Here is an 8,349-nt window from a genome sequence, read left to right as displayed (position 1 = left end):
AGCTGTGGACTTTTTAGCGTTTTAAATACAAAAATGTGGTGAATTGAAATGAGTTATTCATCAATAATTAAGCTGTACACACACTATTACTTTTTAATCAACAAATGAGCCTTGAATACAACAAAACAAACATTAGTTTTTTTAGAAGACACAGATCTGCATCACTTTATACCTCACATTTCCCTGACAGTTAATAGAGCATGTATTCTAATGGCCATTTGTTTACACATCTACAGCAGGAAAACTGAGGCAGTCTCTGCTGCCTGTGTAAATAATGTTCAAAGCTACAAAACAGGAAAAACAAATGACATTTCAGTCCACCAAAGCAAATTAGCTCAGTGATGCACCCTACAGAATGACTGCCCACCAAGATACTGAGACGTTTCAAAAGCACTCACTGTTAGTTTTAATTTTGTTAGTGTTTCTGTCCGTCTACTTCAAAGTAATAAACATTCTTTTGATCAGTGATATTTGTGTTTCAAAGATACATTATAATCTATTTTGAGCTGTAATTCTTAATATGATTTTACTGCACGAGCAGTGCAACGCTGACATTGACCTTTACTAAAACAAAAAAATCTTGCATGACATTAATAGGTCTCTACCATTACTGACATTTGAAACTGTCAATTCATTGGATGATAGTAACATACAACAAATAGCAGGCATGGCAACACTTATTTGTTTTTGTCATGTGATCTTATATATTCACTCTTGACTGTAAAGTACATATACTTATAACGAGAATATATTTTTGTGATATTTTCCTTTATATATGGCAGTCAGCAGGCAATTTTGGAGAGAAACACTCAACTCAAAATTTAAATTTTACCTGTAAACAAACAAGGTCACTGTTTACATTCTCTGTTTCTCACCCTAGCTAACTGTCTATATCCTTAAGACCTGACAAATGTGTTGAGCGCATTTCCCTCTTTGTAAAACATTTTAAACCTGCATTGTTTATATCCATGTGAACTCGCTAACAGTCCTTTACCTGGATGTCTATGTTTTATTTGTATATTTTATTGTGTTATTTTTGTATTGTAAATTAGAATATTAATGTTATTGTTATTATTATAACCAACTGGAGGGGATGTGCGCTACGAGCATCGAGGAGATCAAATAAAACAGATAATTAGGGGAACCACTCATAAAAACATTGCCCCATAGTGCTGCTTGTGGTTGAAAACTCTATGAGTTACCTTCAAACATAAGATTTGATTGAGATGACTTTAAGAGGTGGCATGACTGCGTGCAAAGTCATTGGATATTCAAACAAGTTGAAAGCTGAAATTGAAAACTAAACACACCTTTATGGCTTTTCATACACTTTCTTTGTCAGAGGTCAGAGGTCTTCTGTTTAAATGGGGAGGCCACGGCTTTCTAAGGAGTGTCTCTCTACTGCATTTAGGCCTTCAGATTTATTGGGGTATTACAGGAGGTCTCTGGCCTCCAAGTGGAAAAGGTTGAGAACCTTTGGCCCCCAGTTCCCACTTCAAACACCGAGATCCAGCTAATTCAAGACACAAATGATCAAGGCCTGCTGGTAATAAAGCTTAAAATATCTGAGACGGGACATAGTATTCTTCAAAGAGGAACTAGAGGCAGAGAAGTCGGTTGTTTAGAACATAATGTAGATCATCAGCTTACACCAGCTTAATTTTCCTGTATGCACAGAAAATTTTGCTTCCATCTCTTTTGCTTTCTTGGATCGACGGCTGAGCTCTAGTAATTCTCAAGTAATTCTGGTTTCCATACAAAAGCATTAGTTCTGCGTACTCATGACTCTAGACAGGGTTCACGCCACAAAAGAAAATCGGCACCCTGCTGGGCTCTACGGGGAAGTGTCCAGCTTTCCATTTCAAGCCTATAGCAATTTGCCATAGTTTGCGCTGGTTAGTCGCTGCTATACACTTGGTCATGAAACATTTGTTCCAGCTGCAGGGGCAAATCAGGGAACTCTGGGCCCCAATTTCTTAATAAAATAATCCTCTTGGAATTTGTGTGAGCTCTCTCCAGCTGTGGACACCTGGAAATTTAACTTCACCTGCAAACTGTGCTGACCACGTGAACAAGTCCAAGTCAGGTCAGTTTAAACTCAGGTGGACCATGTCATAATGTACTTTCCTCACAGTGGGGAAACCTGCTGAAATATTTAGCTGAGCAATTGTGCAGCACAGAAAGACCAAGTCTGGTTTTAGTGGGATCGATCAGAAACAGGTGCAGAAGCTAGTGAAAAATAAAATAAAGTTGAGGTGCGAGTTATACTATGATGATTTCTAACCCCCAATATTTCTGCAGTTTTGGAATATGCTACATGCAAATTACAAAACAATGTTTAAGTCATTGCAGTGAAGTGACATTTATACATTACAATTGAATGCTTCCCGTTGGCTCCAAAACTATTTTAGCAGCATTTTCTCTTGAAATATCAAAACTCAAATGACTACAGAGGTGGCAGTGAGAACCAAAAACCCAGGCTTCAAAAAAAGAAAAATATAGGTGATGTTACAGAGGCTATGTCCATGTTTTCCAAAAACCTACAGCCAGAAATACTGTTGATTCAATTCATCAGTAACTTTTCAGGTTTTACTGCGATGTGTAGTATTGGATCACATCATATTGTGCAGACGTTGCCTCTGTGGTGTCCTTCCCATTTAATTCTTCACAGAGTTCTTCACACCATCATTTGGAAGATTTTTGAAGTTTGGCAGCGCAACAAAAAAATCCTACTGTTTGAACTCTAAAATGTTTTTTCTGTACGGAGTCAGACGCCTATTTCAGTTTTCATCATACTCAGGAAAGAAAACTTGCAAAGGATACATGTAGCAGTCTGGACTCCTGATACACGGCTCCGCCTGCTGGACAAGCAGCAGTACTGATGAGGGATTAAGGCAACAACCACAGGGAAGGATAAAATATTTAACAGATCGGTCAGTGAACATGTGTTGACCATGCACACATATCTAGTTTCATGCAGGTCCCTGATCTCTAAGTCATAGAAAAGCCAAAAGACTACACCTTTTATTTTCATCTTGAAGCGATTAAATTAAAAACTTTATATCTGAATCAAGAAGTCGTGGTTTTATTTGTATTATTTTATAAACAGATAAAGATAGTTTTAAATTATTATGGAATCTACCCATGAGAATATTGTGATGCTTTCGTGGTTATGATTCTTATCTTTAATTGTCTATATCACAGGGAGGCCAAAGGTCAGGTCAACTTCAAAACAGCACCTGAGTGGAAACAGTGTGTCTCTCAGGGACGTTTCAGCGAGTCCACAGTCCATCTGCTCGCTGTGCAGCCCTTCTCGCCAAAGCAAAGCAGCACTTTTAATGATGTACAGCATGTAAATAATTAGTTAATGGGTGACACATTTGGAACAAACATGAGTAAATCAGGCAACGGAAAAATATATTAATGAAGCATTTCCGTGCAGCTATACATCATTAATTTAGTCACTGAGAAATGTTAGTTTCAAAACATTATGGTGACCAACTGCTGCAAATTACAGCCATCTTTGCTCCTTTCTGTTCATGTTATTACACTGAAAGTGCACAGTAAAGCAAAGGTATCAAAGCCAGTAATTTACAGTAGTGTGCACAGACAGATTTGGAACACACCCTTTGATTCTTCTCCACAGATGTCTCAGCACCAGAGACTGAATAAATTGTTTTATCACCATGAGCGACGGGCAAACTTTGGACAAACAGAGCAGCGTCTGGTGAGTTAAATGAGGACATCTGACTTCCATGAGAGACTCTGAATACACAGACAGCATGTTTAGACTCTTTCATGGATGAATTTGCGCGTAAACCAGACTCAGATTGATCGAATTCAGCAATCGGAGTGGGAGAACAAACACTGAAATATGACTTTAAAACAGAAATCATCACCCAGATTTGTCACAGTTTATTGGAGAAAGACGTTCAGAGACTCTTCTTATGGACAAAGAGAGCCCTGCAAAGTATTTCAGTAGCAGACTTTTCGGTGGCCAGTGACAAAATTATTGCAAAGAATTATTCAAATAAAGAAATGTGAACATTACAACTGAATTAATCTTTCCTTTAACATGAGCTACAAATTATACAGGAATTCATGATTTGATATTTATTTGAATTATGTGTTGAATGAATAATAATACTAATAATAAATGTATCAATTAAAAAAGTGCTTAATTAAGAAATTGAGAAACACATTTCATTGCTCGGGGAGGCAGAAATTATGATAGTGAGTGCCAGCTCTAACAGGAATTAATTCAATTACCAGTTTAAACAAAGTAGCCAAAACGGTGGTTCCCTTATTTGAAACGAGGCGTCCTGTATTTAATTATTTTTTAAATTCCCTGCTACTCTCATCTGTCTGGATGTTTCAAAGATGTTTTTCATGCAGACCAGCACCAGAAGAAAGAAGCTGCCTTGCATTAAATTTACACTGAGTTATGACTGAATGGGCAGTTTAAAAAAGATCAGTTTCATAGTGACAGACGAGGGTTTTCATCATGTGTGCAAAATGTGTCTGTTGGTGGTGGAGTGCAAAAAGTGTGCATGTGCATATAAAACCCAAACAGACAATGAAATGGCTTCTGAAATGTCACTTCCATATATAAAAAAATCAATATAATCAATTCTACACATGATAATCAATGCCCTACATTTTATCTAAATTTTTTAATTGTCATTGAGAGTTTTGGGAAGTGATGTATGGAGAAACTTGAGCATGATAAAATATGAGAAGCCTTCCTCCAAAACATGTAACAATGAAGCGGCGAAAGTATTTATTTCAAACTACATCCTGTTATGTTCCTCTGCAACACTGAATTCAAAATATGCTTTTCTTTTGGATGCCAAAGTTTCCTGACAGGCAGCCAAAAAATACCTATTTTGGGACATGACTCAAAACCACTAAAATTCAAAAAGCAGTTATCACATTTATATATAACTTTTGCAGCCAAAAATGTAGAAATTGAGGTTTCTCACGGTGTAAATTCCTCTCACTGAGGCACTTTGACCCTCTATTCAATTCAGGACTGATTCAACCCAAGAGACATTTGTGGTTTTCTGAACATGAAGTTCTTATTTTGGTTTCCAGCATTTCAGTGAATAGAAAAGTCCTTTTCCACGGCAGACATAACTGACTTGTCATTGCAGGATAAACACAGGGTGAAACAAATTTGGCCCAATTCCATAAAGCATCCCAGTAAGTCATGACAGTGAGACAGCATGCACACGACCGGCGGCCCTGGTACCAGCTCACCTAAATGAGATGCAGCTGTTTTCCCTGTTAACGATAACACCTGTGCTTTCGCCACATTCACATCACACGGGAGGGATGGTGGGAAAGATTTCCATGTTAATGACTTGCAAGTGTCGTCAAGATGTGGTATGATTACAGAGTTGGCATCTTTTGCTGATGTAGGGCGTTCATATTGGTTTACTGGGCAAGAGTTTCCCAGTCAGGGTTAGAAGCCACAAACTCATAATTATGATAACCCCAATACCTCGTGAATGTGGCATTTTCCTGCTATGACATGCCAAAATTTCTGCTGTGAAAAAGGCCAAATAGTTCAGGAGCTGTGGTAGTTTTCTACGATAGCTAGCTAACCGATTGTAAATCATTTTGCTTTTCTAATTGTTAGAATGAAAACAACAGTCCTTATAATCAGGAACAAAAATAACTGAATTAGTCAAGTATCCAGATCCAGTCCAACACACTCTGGCTTTGATAAGGTAATTTAGCAAACGGAGAAGCTTAATCAAAGCCTGATGCTTCCAGACTCACTGTCAATACAGCAACAGTAATTCTGCTTATGTGTTTGACTATGAATATACGTCTTGATATGAATGCACCATTTGTTTTTCTGCCTATTGACAGTGGGGGGGTTTGTTATGAAGCCTACTGTATGTGCATTTGCCAAAAGGTTGTCACTTTTAAGGATCACATGGGTGTGTTTTGGCAAACTTCAGACAAGCATTCATTTCTCTTCCTAGTGAGCAGTGGTTCCTGTCTTGGTACCCTGCCACGACTCTCATTTTTCTCCAGCTTCCTTTTGATGGTGGACTCATGAGCGCTGACCGAGGCCAAGGACGAAGACGCCTGCCGACTGCTGAGTGTTGAAATGAAGGTTCTTTTTGACTTTTTTGCATGATTTTTATACTTACTGAGCTTGGAGAGGTTTTGGCAGGATGACCACGTCTGGGAAGATTCACTGCTGTCCCACAATTTCTCCACTTGTATGATGTGTAGCTGGCTGGGATTCAGTGGAGCCCTGGAGCTTTTGGAATTACTTTGGAAGAGTTTCCAGACTGACAGGCGTCAACATCGTCCCTCTTGAGATGATGAGGGATTGCGTTTGATCATGATATGACATGGTTGTGAAACTTGTGTGCTGATAACTTGTCTCTCATGGTAAAGGCCAAAGTTTGTTGGATGTGAAATCGCTGAGTCTCCTCCAGAATCAGACAGGATAGCTACCACTTTTGTGGAAGTATTGAGAAATAAGACGATGCTCTAACAAAGAGGCAGCAAATAATGGAGTATTTTCTGACTCTCACTGCTCGGAACAAGAATAGGGGAAAATTAAAATGTAATGGAATAGTTCGACATTTTGGGAAATTTAGTTGGAGAAGATCTATACCACTGTCCATTAAATGTAAGGCTACAGCAAGCAGACAGGTGGTTTTGCTTTTGCATGAAGACTGAAAACAGAGGGAAACAGCTCTCTGTCTGAACATCTCTAAATGAACATGTTCTATCTTTTTTGTTCTCTCTGGTCAAAAGTGCAAAAATGACATTTTTGACTGTTTGACTAGCCAAGAAGTAGTCCGACACACAACCCCCCTTCGGAAACCAGCAAACTGTCATTTTTATTCTTCAGTCTTCAATACATATACAATACAATAAATAAACAAGATATAAAATGTTTATTAGTGAACTTCAGAGGTCTTAGTAGGGAGATTTTATTAGCTTTCGACAGAGCTGGCTGCTTCCTCCTCAGTCTTAATGCTAGGGTTAGCTAAGTAAGACTATGAAGATAACAAAATCCATCTACGAGCATCACTAAAGCTCACTTATTAACACATATTGTCTTTTTTACAAATACCAAAGCGTAAAAAATGACAAATTGTGGTTGTATATGTCCTTGTCCAGGAGCATATTTAACATACACACATGAAATACGTATTGACCCCCTTATCTAACTCTCAGCAAGAAAGCAGATAAACATATTTCTCCAAAAAGTGGAACCTTTGCTTTCAGTTTACATTTAATGTGCATCCACATTTCTAATAAATTTCAAAACATTTTTATTTGGAAAATAATAGCAGAAAGAGGCCTCATATTACCTTTTGTATATATATATATATATATATGTGTGTGTGTGTGTGTGTGTGTGTGTGTGTGTGTGTGTGGTTCCATTTGATCAGAAGCCCCTTTAAAAGCAGCCCTGTGATGCTGCTGCTGTTTGACATTGTTAGGGAAATTCCATCTTATTAGACCTAATTATCATTCTTCAATCTGTTTCTACTTAAATAAGGTCCAGACAGCAATCAGTGAACGAACACACATACACACACACACACATACACTCACTCGCACAAACTCAATGTGGTCTTAATTTTCATTAATGTGAGGAGGGTTGGAGGGTTGGCAGGGGAGCGGGCGAGTCTCACGGTACCTGAAACATAAAACATATCTAATCCCATGATTCCATTAGCAGAAGACCATAACACATCATTCTTCTCAGCTCAAAACTACACGCAGGTGGTCAAACATGCTCTCAAGTCCTGAGAAGTCATGAACAGCTAATAGTAACGCTCACTGCTCGCCACAGGAGGGCAACAAAGGCCTATAAAAACAGCTTGGTGCTGCTTTTTTACAAGAGAAGTCTATTTAACCTCTTAAACTACTGGCCAGTCATTTAGGAAACAGTACAGTGGGCTGAAACAAAACAGTTTCCAGCGGGGTTATTTACCCGCTGGTAAAAATTTGGAGCAGGAGCTTTCTCCTTAATTTAAACCAGTGCTCTCCTCAGACCCAAAAAAACAAAGCATGAATACATCTTTTTGACACATCTCCTTGGTTCCAGCCTCTTGTTCCCTCCAGTAACTTGGAAGCTTTATCATCATAAAAACTTATAACTCTTGCCTCGTCCAAGTTGGAAAGTATTTTCCCATTATTCTTCTATACACCAATTCTGCTCAGTATCTCATTGGTTGCTTCACTACAGAACTTCATGCATCATCCCTATGTGGCTGTGGCCCTCCAATCCTGTATGATTAATGGGCTCACCAAAAATGCACCCAAACCATGTGTTTTTCAACACCCCGATGCACACATGCACATCTC

This window comes from Seriola aureovittata, chromosome 8 (genome assembly GCF_021018895.1).
Source record: "Seriola aureovittata isolate HTS-2021-v1 ecotype China chromosome 8, ASM2101889v1, whole genome shotgun sequence".
Taxonomy (NCBI): Eukaryota; Metazoa; Chordata; class Actinopteri; order Carangiformes; family Carangidae; genus Seriola; species Seriola aureovittata.
The sequence above is the reverse complement of the archived record's forward strand: the minus strand, read 5'-3'. Positions refer to the sequence as shown.